The sequence below is a fragment of the Orcinus orca genome, chromosome 2, assembly GCF_937001465.1.
Source record: "Orcinus orca chromosome 2, mOrcOrc1.1, whole genome shotgun sequence".
NCBI classification, from domain to species: Eukaryota; Metazoa; Chordata; class Mammalia; order Artiodactyla; family Delphinidae; genus Orcinus; species Orcinus orca.
The window spans coordinates 124,082,394-124,097,635 of NC_064560.1; the positions used below are offsets into that span (position 1 = coordinate 124,082,394).

Genomic DNA, 15,242 nt, shown 5'->3' on the forward strand with positions numbered 1-15,242 from the left:
CTGAAGTTTATGACTTGGTATTAGAAATCTTCAGAATTACTGCTGGAGTACAAAAATCTCTAGATTTTATCTTATGAGTGGATACCAGTAACTGAATTGTAATTCTTGAGACACCTTTAGTCGGGCAATCAGAGAGTGCTATCCATGGTGCTGATTCTCTAAGTTAACGCAGTACGTTGTGTGTTCAGTTCAGGACACAGCTCCAGGGGCCGGAGGACCTGGCATTTTGCCCCAATAGTTTGTAGGACTGTTTCCCCATGTTACAACCATGGCAACTTTACCTTATCTCCTGCCCTCATGGGGATTTTCCCACATCAGCTTGCTAAAGGGACTGTTGGCAAACTCTGATCCAATTTTAGGATTTACACAGATTTTGGAAAAAATGACCTGATGTAACACAATATCTCAAATTCACATTCTTTTTCTCAGCCTTTAACAGGGTCCAATAACATGTTTCTATACCGATTTCATCCAGAGATTTCCAATAGTGGGGAAAATGGAGGGTGTATATTTAGCAAGATGCTAGCATTTCAGAACCTCTTGCTCCGCTCAGGGTTGTAAACTTTGTGGTGGATTCAACTTCCTCTTCTACTCCCATATTGCACCCAGGCAGGCCTCAGCCCCCGGTGATGCTAAGGGCCTGGGAGAGGTCTGAGCTGCGGGAGCCACACTTCTCTGACCCCAGGCGATTGACCTGGGTCGCCAAGAGAATGAGCAACTGCTGTTTCCCAGTTCATTGTTCCCTCTGGGCAGCCACTTTGGTGTGTAGGGCAACAGGGGTATACAAATCCATGCTCTATTAGCTATGCTGATTTCAGTCAATGTCAGTGGGAGAAACAATAGGACTGTGGTAGTCCCGGGCTCTCTCAAGAATGCAGTCTCGGCTACTGTGAACAGCTATAGATGCAGATTAATCACTAGACAGTGATAAGTTACCAGGAATTTTTTTAGCTGCTCTGGTTCAAGACAGTCTGTCTGGTCCTCTGACTTTCCCTCTCCCTGCAGACTCTTTAGATAACATATTTACTTCCTCAGGTTTCTGAAGATCATTCACAGTCAGCAGTGATCGCTCCGAGTATAAAGAGCAGAAATCAATTGCAGTATTCTTTTTGTTGTTGTTTAATTGCGATATAATTGGTATACAACACTGGTCTACAGCACAACAACTTGGCATACACACGTTGTAAAATGATTACCGTGATAAGTTTAGGTGATATCCATCACCTCATATACATAATTACAAAACATTGTTTTTCCTTGTGAATTTACTCTTGTAGCAACTTTCAAACATACCATACGGTAGTGTTACCTAAGGTCATCATGTTGTACATGATATCCCCAGGGCATATTTATCTTATAAGTGAAGTTTGTACTTTTAACCACCTTCACCCAATTCCTCTACTGCCCATTCCTTGCCTTGGTAACCACAAATCTGATATCATTTTCTATTAGTTTGGGTTTTTTTTGTTTTGTTTTTTTTTTTTGCGGTACGCGGGCCTCTCACTGTCGTGGCCTCTCCCGTTGTGGAGCACAGGCTCCAGATGCGCAGGCTCAGCGGCCATGGCTCACGGGCCCAGCCGCTCCGCGGCATGTGGGATCCTCCCGGACCGGGGCACGAACCCGTGTCCCCTGCATCGGCAGGCGGACTCTCAACCACTGCGCCACCAGGGAAGCCCCTGAGTTTGGGTTTTTTTTAGAGTCCACATATAAGTAGATTGTACAGTATTCGTCTGACTTATTTCACTTAGCATAATGCCCTCAAGGTCCATCGATGTTGTTGCAACTGGCAGGATTTCCTTCTTTTTATGACTCAATAGTCTTCCATTGTACCGCATTTTCTTTACCCATTCATCTGTTGATGGACACTTAGGTTGCTTCCATATCTTCACTATTGTAGATGATGCTGCACTGAACATGGAGGGTGTAGACATCTCTTTGACATAATCATTTCATTTCCTTCAGATAAATACCCAGTAGTGGAATTGTTGGATCATATGGCAGTTCTACTTTAAATTTTTTGAGGAACCTCCGTGCGGTTTTCCACAGTGGCTACACTAATTTACATTCCCACCAGCTGTGCACGAGGGTTCTCTTTTCTCTGCACCCTTGCCAACACTTGCTATCTCTTGTCTTTTTGATAATAACCATTCTAACAAGCACGAGGTGATATATCATTTCCCTAATGAGTACTGATGTTGAGTGCCTTTTCATATACTTGGCCTTTGTGTGTCTTCTTTGGAAAAATGTCACTTCACATCCTTTGCCCATTTTTTAATTGAATTATTTGGAGTTTTTTGCTATTGAGTTGTCTGAGTTCTTCATGTATTTTGGATGTTAACCTCTTATCAGATACATGACTTTCAAATATTTTCTTCCATTTCCATTTTGTTGATTGTTTGCTTTGCTGTGCAGAAGTTTTTATGTTTGATGTAGCCCCGCTTGTTTATTTTTAATTTTGTTGCATTTGCTTTGGGTGTCATATCCAAAAAATCATTGCCAAGACGTATGTCGAGGAGTTTTTTCCTCTACATTTCTTACCAGGAGTTTTATGGTTTCAGGTCATACGGTCAAGTTTTTAATCCATTTTGAGTTAATTTTAGAGTGGTGTAAGATCATTCTTTTACATGTGAATATCCAGTTTTCCCAGAACCAGTTATTGAGAAGACTGTCTTTTCTCCACAGAGTATTCTTGGCTCCCTTGTCAAGTATTAGTTGATGATATATGCATGAGTTTACTTCTGGGCTCTTAATTCTGTTCCATTGGCCTATGTGTCTGTTTTTTTATGCCAGTACCATAAAGGTATGATTATTGTATCTTTGTAATACAGTTTGGTTCCATACAAATTTCAGTATTGTTTTTTCTATGTCTATGAAAAATGCCATTGGAATCTTGATTGGGAATGTATTGAATCTATGGATGGCTTCGGGTAGTATGGACATTTCAACAATATTAATTCTTCTAATTCACGAACACAGCACATCTTTCCGTTTATTTGTGTCTTTTTCACTTTCATCAATGTCTTGTATTTTTCACTGTAAAAATCTTTTACCTCCTTGGCTAAATTTATTCCTAAGCGTTTTATTTTTTTGATGTTATTGTAGATGGGATCATTTTCTTTATTTCTTTTTCAGCTAATTCATTGTTTGCAGTGTTCTTTTCTGTACCAGATCATCACATTGTATTATATTAACCATCACATCACAACCCCACTGGGAAATGATTGATTGATTTTTCTCCAGCCATTGAAGGAGGCAAACATGGGCACAACTGAGATTTAGTTTTGCTTATGTTGGCGTAAGTGTTTTCAAATTGTAACCCATACTTGGTGTTTCTGAGCCAGCCACTCTCCTTCTCCTCTCATCGATAGCAGGGGCCATTTTAATGTGCCTTTCTTCCCTTGCCCCCAAAGATTTGCCGTAGTTTCTTGCAGCTCTAGTTGATGTTACTGTCAGTCCCAGTTGGTTATCCTGTCAGTGTCAGTGTGATGAATTTACTCCCTGCACAATGGTGAGAAAATAGATCAGATAGTGCTTCCTCTACCCAAGTCCTGGCTTCCATTCACAGATCAGCAGAGGAGACATTTTTTTCAAAAAAAAACCCTGAAGTTTTTCTCTTTGACAGAAGAACTAGTTGGTAGCAAGAACACTTAGATTTAAGCTAGGCTTTTGAAAGCAGCTATGTGAATAGCACTGCCCAAGTGTTAGATGATTCAGAACAACTCTAAGAGACCTTACAGATGCAGGGAAAAAAAGTAGAATGTTATAAGTGAGAATGCAGAAGGGCACTCTTAATGGCTGGGGACACAGCAACCAGAGTGAGAACAGAAGACTGGAAATGACTGATTGGGGAGGGGGTGACCAAGTAGTGAGAGATGAAAAGTAAAAGTTCCTCCCCCCTAATCTGTTCTGCTTTTTGCCCTCAACTTCATCTCTTCCCAGGCCTTATGAAGTCCAGATTGGTGGGAGAGGGAAGGCCAGATTGCAGGTGACACAGAACAGGAAGGGTCTAGCTGGCCTTGGACACCAAGAAGATGGGTGTAGAGATCTAGAGGTCATTGTGGTGGGCCTGGAACTCTTTTCCTACCAAGTTTGAATTGTCTAGAGCCCTCACCACACAGGTTTTATGGCAGAAATTTGTGTCTTTCCACCTGTCACATACATGGCAGTAGAGCTAAGAGACAGAGAGTTATAGTTGAACATTAGTCCTAGAGCTATCAAGGGCAAGGGGGAACAAGCATGTTTATTCTTTGCTTTCGTAGGATTCTGGAGAAATGCTAAAAGGAAAATCAGCCACTGGTCCAGAATGATGCTTCTGAGAATGGGGAAATATGGGGCTGGCCAAAAAGTTCGTTCGGGTTCTTCGTGCCATCTTACGGAAAAACCTGAACGAACTTTTTGGCCAACCCGATACTTGCTGACTGTAAGCATCATACCAGTTACTCAGATGAAGGGTCCAGTGTGGCTGGGGAAGTCCTGGAAGGGTGGTGGCTCTCAAGCTAGGCTGTTCGTTAGAATTACCTAGGATCCCGGGACTCACCAGAGACCTTTTACCAAATAAGAGTCTTAGGCAAATGGCCCTGCCTTTAGGGCTGTAGTTTTTTTTTTTCTCACTTTGTTTTCATTTTGAAAGCTCTACCAATGATTCTGAGGGATAGCTGGGATTGAGGAGCACTTCTGTATAATCAACCCATGAGAGGTTCAGGAGAACCATTTCCACTGCCCTCCGAGCAGTGTATGGTCCACGGACACATAGGAAGTACGAAGAGCACCTGTTCTATTCATCCACAGGCCCACACCTACACAGAGCTCTTTGAGAATCAGCTTCTCCACCTAAGGCCACTTCATATACTTCAAGGAAAGGTCAGGCTTTTGTTTGTTTGTTTTGCTTGGAAATGTAAACTTGACCCTAGGCTTATTTTGTGGATGTAGAGAAAACAGGAGGAATTTATCTCTATCCAGCAAGATCATAATTGGGAACAGTGCAAGGGGGTTAGAGGGATGAAGGAAACGGAAGTTGTGTTGATAAAGGACATCCAGGAGAGAAAAATAATGGGTTAAAGAGTGCAGGAGAGAGAGAGAGATCAAACAACAAGATATATTTGGGTTCATTTTCTTCCTTATAGCCCACATGAGTAGAGGTGTTTGTTTGCACACAGTCGGACTCAATAGTGGTTTTATGATAAAAACTTACGCCTATTTTGTTAATTCCCAGGATGAATGGTGATGTGTTTTTTTTCCTAGAGACATAGTAGATAAAGACAGTATTTGATTTTTCATGTCCAGGTAATCTGACCTTTTAGATGTTAAACTGTTTGTAGGAAATATTTGTTGTACGATGCCTTGGGTGAAAGGAAATGGTTGAGCAGAGTTCTTAGTCTTGACCCTATGTGGCCACTCGTCCACCATCCCATCAGAGGCCTGATGAATGATGAGGATGTATGGTTCAAATAAAAACTAGAGCAGTGCCTGGAAAACAAATCTGGCTGACAGGGTCCTTTTATTTAGAGAATGAACTTGGCAATGTCAGATTCTTAGAAATTTGTTAGTCAGCTATAGGAGAAAGGGGGAAATTTAATTCAGAGAAGAAAATATTGCTTCACCTCTTTCAAAGGTCATCAATCTAAATGTCTTTAATACCCTGACAAATATGTCCTGTCAATTTGCTCCTTTAAAAGATACCATAATAGGAAATATGTTCGAGCTGCCATCCTGGCTGTCTGGTTTCCCTGTGGTGTCTACCTGCAAAGAGAAGCACAGGTGCAACTAGAATGACCCCGTGCTCAATTTGGAGGCGTCCCAATGGCCACCATTTTCCCCCTCAATGGAGAATGCTTATCCTCCTGTTTCAGAATCAGCATTTGTAAAATCCCAGCCCGAGTGGGAACCTCCAAAAGTCATTTAATTTGTTCCCCAAACATCGTGGGTTGGGATGGGAACATGGTTGCATGTGTCCACCATTCTCAAAGAGCCGAGACCTTTATTTTTAAAGACTTGAAAGGCAGGAGATTCCTCAGCTGCCTTTAGTCGTGCATTCAGGGCTCAAATCTGCACCATCCACAGGCTCTTCCTTCTCATGACTTGAAGTGCTCACAGGAAATAATGAACTGGGGGTCATAACAACAGCTCCTCTGCGATCCCTAAGTCATCTGAGCCATCTCTCTGATTTTCCTCACCCCTTCGGCCACATCTGTGCAAAAGAGAAGCCGTGTAGACACTTTCCTGGAAGAAAATACCTCCTTGCAGTGCAGGTTCTTGTTACAGATAAGGCTCATGACCCAGAGCTTACGTTTTCTCACATAAGGCTCTGGCCTTTCATCCTTTTGTCCTGAACTACTTCCATGTGGCTATGAAATTAATGACTTGAACAAAAATGAGATTGCCAAAATGTTCTCACCCAGGAAGGAGAATTCTAGGTGCTTCCAGGAGGTTGGGTTGGCTGAATTCAATGAATGATAAACTATGGAAATGGTAAATTTGGCATTCCGTGCTCGATGGTCGGGGGATGGATTGTTTGGGTTTTGCCTGTGTTTTCTCTATTTAAGAAGTGAAAGAAAGAAAAGAGACTAGCCTGCCTTTGTGCACAGCTTTTTGATCACTCTGTTCTTGGGCCCTGGGATATGCAGTGATGGTGAGCGAGCAGTACTGAGGGCATGGGAGGTCGGGCTCCTTGAGTCACGGCCACCCTGCTGACCTTGCTGGGAGGTCAAGTTCTGCCATAGGCCCTCTGCAGACCAGCTTTAACCTTTTCTCTTTGGGGTTGTACTGTGCCTGCAGCTTGTGAATCGTGGGTCCGTCTTGTCAGTAGGGCAACTGGGCAGACTGTCGTGATCACTGAACGTGGGGAAGTGGGCTATCAGACGTGCACTTCCTCTTTTCTGAACTTCATTAAAATTCTATTTCATGACTTCGGTTTTTAACAGTATCCCAAGAGACCCATGAAGGATGCTAAGAATGTGTCCTCCTTTCGTGTGTGTTTACCTTAAGGGCCTGCACTGTTGTGGTCGAGTTGGCCCAGACTCACTTGAAGTGTTTCTTATAGAGGAAACCTCGTTAGGGGACTCCATCCTGATACTGTTGCTTTCTGTATAGCCAATGGCTCAGAAATCTTTGACTAAGAGTTTTAGATCCATATTAATCATCCTTTTATGAGTGAAAAATCAAGGTGTCAAACTGTAAGAATGATACCTTAGACTTCTTATAGTGTCTTTATATCCCAAAGTGGGGGACCAAAAGCTGGACTTGGCAATTACCTAGCTGAAGAGTAGGGTATCTGATCCAGAGAAGGTGGTGAAGAAAAGAGTTTAGTTTCCTGTATTGGCTTTTTCAGGATTTCACACATAGTGAGGGAGTTAGGATGGCTAGAAAGCGCTTATGGAATTGCTATTGTCTAATTCCCTGACTCTGACTCCAAATCACCAGTCATACTAATCTGTACATGTGCCTTCCCACCCCTGGACTTTGTAAATTCCAGTATGCTACTTTAACTGTCATTAAAGAGGGAAAATTATCTCTGTTCCCAGGAATTTCCAATCCAAGACCTGGTTGGAAAGTGCCCCAGCAGTCGTGCCATTTGAGCTGGGGAGTCCCATCTGTCCCACTGATTATGCGGTTCTGTCAACCCCTCCTAGAACAGTGGGGTGCCTGAGCGGAGTCTTGGGAATTTGGCCAGAACGGTGTGATGGCTTGTAGCAGTTGGGGGAGGTAGACCTGGAATCTGATGGCTGGTGGGGGCAGCCTTGGGAAGCACGGAGTAGTGTAGAAACCATGTCTCTAGGGACAAGGGTGGGATCCAAGGTGAAGGATCCACTAAGGGCTGTCAGAAGAGCCAGGATGTTTGAGATCCAAGTGAGAGTGACTCCCTGGGCAAGAGCTTTTCCCTGTGGAGTCTGGGGTAGGCCTGAGGGAACTCAGGGGAGGACAGAGGTGTCTTGGATAAAGCCTGCCTCTCTGGGCTTTCTATCCAACACCAGGGTAGGGCTAGACTCTGGAATCACTGCCTAACTGCAAGCATGCTAGGTATGCCTTGCCAGCCACCTTTCAGACAGGTGAAGTCATTTACAGAGGATTCTGGCAAATAGATCACACCTCGAGCAACTGAAGTTTTAACGAAGAGACAGAACACTTTTGTAGCCCTCCATTGTTTTAAACACATGCAGCACGGTGTTGCATCCCGGGCACACGGACGTTTTACTGAAATGATCACGTGGTAGTAGTGCTAAAGAAAAATTTGGAAAAGGAAAGTCCAGTGGTTCTGCAACCACCCAAATGGCTATTTCATTTTTATAGGTTTCCTTATCATTCTTTCATATATATATATATATATATATATATGTAATAGTAGAAGGCATTTTGCATTCTGCCTTTTTCACAATGGTCTATCATAACCATTTTCTGTGTTTCCAGTAGCCTCTGTAAATTGTCTCCTTTCATGGTTGCAGGGTAGAACATCCTGAAGAAGCCCCATGTTTTACTAGACAATATTTTTCTTTTGGATAGTCAAGTCCTTTCCGGGTTCTTTGTTTGCCCCATTATGACGCTCTTTTCACAACAGTGTGCAAACGTTTTGCTTTTTTTGAATTACTCCCAGAAGTAGGATTACTACAGCAAAGTTTACTGACTCCTTTATGGCTCTTTTTATATACTACCATCTTGCTTTTCAAAAGAGTTGTATTCAGTGCCACCTTACAGGGTAGCACCAGCTAAACTGCGACTCTGACGGCATTAAGGCTTTTTCCCCATTTTTGAAAATTTAGTTGATGAAAAATGATACATCAAAGTTGCTTTGTCATTCCTTTCATTACTAGAAGAGATAAAATCTCTGCCATATGTTTTAATTTTATTCCTGATATGAATCATTTATTCATATCCTTTGCCCATTTCTTTATTTGATGATTTTTTCTTACATTTCAATGAGATGTTAATCCTTTTGTCAAAGTGATACAAAGAATTCCTGTAGTCTATTAAATGTCGACGTTTCCATTGTTCTGAAGTTGAGAAATCTTGGGAAAATCCTGTCTTTTTATTTCCTTTGAATTTATCTGTTGCTTCAGAGCATAGATAAGTATTAGCTCCGTAAAAGAATGTGGACTATCTATTACATGCTAGTTGTCTTAGAGTTTAATTTTAAAATAAATTATTTAACTCTGTTACCCATCCATAATCTATCTTTTACATTTCCTGTAGATCTTACGGAATACTTTTCTATTTTGCTCTCCACGTATCAAACAAAGGGACATTTGCTTAATAATCCTGCCGTCCCCGCATTGTACTAAGAATCTGCTTTATCATATGCTGCATTTCAGATTTGTTTATGGGCTGTCTGTATTGTGCTACGTTCTTCCTTTGAACCATTACCAGAATGAATGAATGAATTTTGCTTTGTAACATTTTCTGAAACTTGGTTCCTTTTCAGAATAAATTTCTTAATGTTTATGCTTGCAGATTAACTGTAGAGTGATCTTGTTGAATGCCTAAATACCCTACTGGAATTTTCATTAAAAGTACATTAAGACTGTAAGTTAAATTTAGGAGAATGAGCATTAACAAATACTAGTATTTTCATTCTGTAACAAAGTACACATTTCCATTTCACCAAATCAAATTTTGTTTTATAGAGCAAAAGTTTGTGGTTTCATTTTGAAGGTTTAGCTCAACATTTAGGTAAATTCCTAAAATTTTTAATATCTTGTAGCAATTATGAATAGAAACTTTCGTTACGTTTTCTAACTGAAAATACTAGGTTACTTGTTTTTGCTTCTGCTATTAAGTGTTACTGCTTTTTACCTGTATGGCAGCATTGTTATTAGTTGTCGCTTGTGTCAAAGGAAACCTCCTGGGCGATGTAAAGGGTCTCCAGCGTGTTGGAGGAAACATTGCTCTGTGACCTTCTAGCAAGGCTCCTTTCTTTCTCTGATAGCCTGAAAGAGTGGGAGGGAAGGGAGTGGGGGAGGAAAAGAAAATGAAAGTACACACATCCACACCCAGGAAGTGATGTCGTGCCCTGCAAGCCCTCCAGGAAGGTAGCCCCCCAAGCTTTCACAGTTTATGTTAGATCCACAAGGAGTCTTTCCAGATCCTGGGACCCCCAAAGTGGAATCTGGGGTTCCAGATTATAAAAGAGGTGGCTTAGAGATCTGACAGTCTTGAAACATTTATGTATGGCTGGAGAGAAGCAGAGTTCCCCTCTCCTTTGTTGCCATATTGGGATTATCTTACTGGGTGACAGTGTCCTCTGGGAACCTCCTAAAGAAATGTCAGTGACAGAATCACTTTTGAAATCACAGACGAGATGATTGAATTAATGATCTAGTGGAACATTTTTCCTCAGGACATGGCATCAGGATGCTTTTGCTGGCTTCACCCCCTGCTGCACTCCCATCCCACGAGGTGGTACCATCTATCCTCATTCTGCCAATGATGATAGCCAAGGTCACTCCCAGCAGGGACAGAACTGCCATCCCAATAAAGTCTCACAGTCTTGAGGTCTGGATCCCGCTTGGGAACAGACCCGTGAAGTCTTCTATGTAGCATATCACCTCCTGGAATGTTATCTAGAATTAGCATCAAATAGTGAAAAGAGTTGGTAGCATCTGTCGTTAGACCCAAGTTGAAATCCAAGCTCGCGGCTTACAAGCTGACCATAGGAAAGCTTCTCTTTTTCCATTTGTATAAGGCAGACAAAAGGACTGTCTCATCCAATTATTATTCATTTGTTCGGGAAATAGGAAGATGAAATATGAAGATGAGTGCCTCGTGTTTGTCAGGCCCTGGTAAAAGTGATGTTGATGTGGCAGAGAACACACCAAAGACTCATGGAGCTTATGTCCTAGGGGGAGGGAGGGAGGGGAGATACATGTCAAAAACAATATATCAGCTAATAAATGCCATGAGAAATAATAAAGCAGAAAAAATATGATCACGTAAGGGGGATTGTTCTTTTAGAAGAGATGATCAGAGAAGACTTCTCTAATAAGATATCTGAACACAGAGATGAATAAGGATGGAAATGAGCCATGAGAATATTGAAGGAAGAGCATTCCGGGCAGAGGGAAGCATATGTGCAAAGACCCTGTAGTAGGAGATTGCTTGTCTGAAGAATAGAGGCAGGGCCATGGGGCTGGAGCAGAGGGAGTGGTGGAGACCCTCCTGCTGGCAGGTGATGAGGTCAGATAGGTGGAGGGAACCAGATCGAGTAGGGAGGGATCGCAACAGCAGGCCAAATCCAGCCTGTGCATGTGTATGTACAGCCCTCTAGGTAAAAATGGCTTTTAATTTTTGAAAAAGTTGTTTAAAAAAGAAGACTCCATGACATATGTGTCCTGCAAAGCCCCAGTTATTTACTGTCTGGTCTTTTATAGGGAAAATTTGCCAATTCCTGATGCAGGGCCTTAGAAGCCATGGTGAGGACGTCCATATTTCTAAGTGTGAAAGGGTTCTGAGCAAGACAATTAACGTGCGGTGATTGACAGTCTTAAACAGATGGCTCTGACTGCTGTGTTAGCTCAGACTGTAAACGGGGCGGGTGCAGCAGGGAGCACAGTTAGGAGGTGTTATAGTCAGGGTGAGACAGGCCAGTAGGTTGGACCAGACTGGTAGCAGTGGGACACTGAATAGTCGGATAGAGAATACATTTTGAAGGTGGCACCGAAGGTGCTTTGGATGGACTGTGGAGTGAGAGAGGGAGGATGGAGTAAAGGATGACGCCAAGATTTTTGGTCTACCTCCTCTCCTGAGGTTGTCCTGGAAACTGAATGAGAGAATGATCTTTTCTGTCCTTAGGGTTTGATGCCTTCAGTTCTTTTACCATTCTGTAGTCAGGGTTACCTTCCTAAGGGACAGTTTTGATTGTGACATTCTCCACATAGCACAGGGAGATCAGCTCGGTGCTTTGTGACCGCCTGGAGGGGTGGGATAGGGAGGGTGGGAGGGAGGGAGACGCAAGAGGGAGGAGATATGGGGATATATGTGTATGTATAGCTGATTCACTTTGTTATAAAGCAGAAACTAACACACCATTGTAAAGCAATTATACTCCAATAACGATGTTAAAAAAAAAGAAAGAAAAAGAAAACAAAACATTTACAAGATTAAAAAAAAAAACAACCTCTACCAGTGTCCCATTAGCTGTGGAACGGTCAGGTGTGGCCCTCCCTAATCTGACAGGCCTGTGCCTGCGTCCTAACTCATTTCCAGCTGTTCCCTTTCATCAAACCCAACGCTAACCAGTGAATCGTCCACCAGTCCCCACGTGTACTTCATACTCCCACCTCCAGAGCTTTGCCTATATGGGTTCCTCTTTTTTTTTTTTTTTTAATTATCATTACACATCAACAGTCCTACTAGAATGTTACTGTCTACCTTTTTGATAAAGCAATTCCTTAACACCCTCGTTACCCTCCTGGTCTATTCCAATGCTGTTTGTCTTCACCTCTTTGAACAGGGATGTCATTTCTATTTGTAACATGGTTTTTTATACACAAGCCTTGTCTCCTGCCAGATACAGAGAGGGAGACAATAGAGGATCTGGTTAAATCCCTTGTCTTTTGTTAAATCCCAGCTTTGCCCTTGGAACCTGTATGACTTTGAGCAACTTACTTTACTTCTTGCAGCCTCAGTTGGTGCTTCCGTAAAATGGAGGCAATTCCATGGTTACTTCGCAGCACTCATTAAGAGATAGAATGAGATGATTCCCGTGCAGCACTTAGCGTAGTTATGTGCCTGCCATGTGGTTAGAGCTCATTTAATTCCAACTGTATCAATTCACCTTCATTAAGGAGCTGAGGAAGTATCTTTCTATCCTATCCTTCCTGGTGCTGTGTACCCTGGTTTTGTACACAGTAGGCAAATGAATATATTGTAAAAAGTGCAGTGAAATGAGTCAGGTTTTGGAATTAACTCTGAGTTCAGTTCCCACCATCATCACCACCACATCCAGCTGTGTGACTTGTGGCAAGATCCTTTCCTCTCTGAGTTTCAAATTCCTCACGTTCCAAGTGGATGAAATGATTCCTACCTTGAAAAGTTAGGAGGATGAACTATGATGGATGTAAAGCACCTGCAGCATGGTGTGTGCCAATGATAGCTCTCACCAGGATGACGATTATCAAAGCTTCTGCAGAGGGCTTCCCTGGTGGTGCGGTGGTTGAGAGTCCACCTGCCGATGCAGGGGACGCGGGTTTGTGCCCCGGTCCGGGAAGATCCCACATGCTGCAGGGCGGCTGGGCCCGTGAGCCATGGCCGCTGAGCCTGTGCGTCCGGAGCCTGTGCTCCGCAACGGGAGAGGCCACAACAGTGAGAGGCCCGCGTACCGGAAAAAAAAAAAAAAAAAAAAAAGCTTCTGCAGAAAAAGCTCCGTTACCTTTCTGGCACGGAAGCGCCATCATTCCTTAAAGCACTGGTCCTCAAAATGTGGTTTCTGGGCCGGCAGCATAATCAATGTCATTTTCCCTGGAACTTATTAGAAATGCAAGTTCTCAGGTTCCACCCCGAGCCTGGTAAAGCAGACACTGTGGAGTGGGGTCCAGCAGCCCGTGTATTAACAAGCTGATGTGCACACGCATCTGAGATCTTAGTGGAGGGAAGAGTTGGCATGGGTCGTTCCCTTCAATCCCAGAGGGGTAGTTAAGTCACTCTGCTTTTCTGTTGGCATCATAATTGAGGACATGAGAGCCAGGAGATGTTTCCAGCATTGCCAAAGAAGGATAGCACAGGACCCTTAGTGTCACTTTGGGGGTCAGCAACTCCTGACTCTTTACCTACGATTACTCACAGAGTTGACAGGAACAAAGAAGAATTGGAGGAAGGTGTGACCCTTGGTTAACAATGGGAAGTATAGTTTAGTGAGTAGTTCAGTTTGAGGCACAGGACTAGTCTGGGAGCATAAACCCACAACATAAGCCATCGTGAGCTATTAATTAACTTGTAATATTACAACTGTCAGTGAGCCTGACAAGATAATGAAAATTCTTTAGTGTGACTGATTTTAATGTAAGCTGTTGACACATTCGTAAATACAGCAACTAAAGTTAGTTCAGATGGTTTCAAGAAATTCAGAAATATTGTGAAGAACATTTAATCCTTCCGTAGTATTAAGGTCTAGAGAGCGTTTAAATATCTCTATAGCTGTGGGAAAAAAAGCACAGCCACATTTATATATAGTTACCGGCTTTTTTTTTTTTTTTAACATGATACCACATTTATCTTTTTCCTTTTCTTTAGGCTCCTTGTATGACATGAAAAATCATCTCTTTGACAGGGTGATTCTGTTAATCCAAATAGAGTTGAAATAGAATTACTTCAGGCCTTACCCTCTAGACCTCTGCCTTCTCTCCACCACCAGCTTCCCCTTCATCACCTGTGGCCCTGATGAGGGGTCGACACAGGAGAGAAGCAGACCCTCGAACCAGCCCTTGGGCTTGCTGCTATGTAGCTCTAATACATGATGCATAAGAGGTGCCCTTGGCATATGGAAGGAAAATGTTAGAATTTCTGTTTGTGATTCACTTTAATCTCAGGCTTTGAACTCTCTTTTTGTCCACATTTGGGGATGGTGGTCTATGCGCAAATATTTCTTCCTAAAAGGGGTGTGTGATCAAAAAAATGTGACTTGTCTCTGAGGGCAGGTTAACATGACAGGGAGAGATTTGGGCAAAAGGTTGAAAATGTTGATGCCAAAACATTCTAGAATTTTCTGTAGATTTCAGTTTTCCATGTTACCTTTTCACCTATAACTGGAAACATAATAGCCTTGTCTCCTATCATGTGCTATTCAGTTCAGATCACGGGGTGCCAATCAGATAAGGGGAAAAGTAAGAAGCAGACACCGGTGGCTTTAACGTTGGGCTGTCTCTTCCTCTTGGGCCTCTCCCGCTGCTTGGGCTGCCATTGAGTGAACAGCCAGAGTGGAGCTGCCTGGTGGGGCACAGAAAGGGCACCTAGACGGACCCTTAACTAGAGGATCTATTCTCGCATCACTGGTTGCCCTTTTAAAGCCCTGGACTTCAGAGCCATCTCTCGTTGCTGCAATGTGGGTACATAGGACCCATTTAAGTGAGTGGGCAGGAGGCAAAAGTGCCTTGAAGAGGAAAGACCACAAGGCACAGACTGTGACCATATGCCTGCCCCCAAGCTGCCTTTTTGTCGCTAGGCTGTAGTTACATCACATGTGTTTCTCTCTCTCACTCTGAACGCTTCTGAGAAGTTTCAAAGGAAGGTAAGCAGTAACGATCTAATTTACGTGCTTC

At 42.8% G+C, this 15,242-nt stretch overlaps 1 protein-coding gene across 2 annotated transcripts in view; it reads left to right on the top strand.

The window, feature by feature from the left end:
• Positions 1-15,242, top strand: part of RYR3 (ryanodine receptor 3) — a 555,614-nt gene that overhangs the window by 230,706 nt on the left and 309,666 nt on the right. The window lies entirely within an intron of this gene.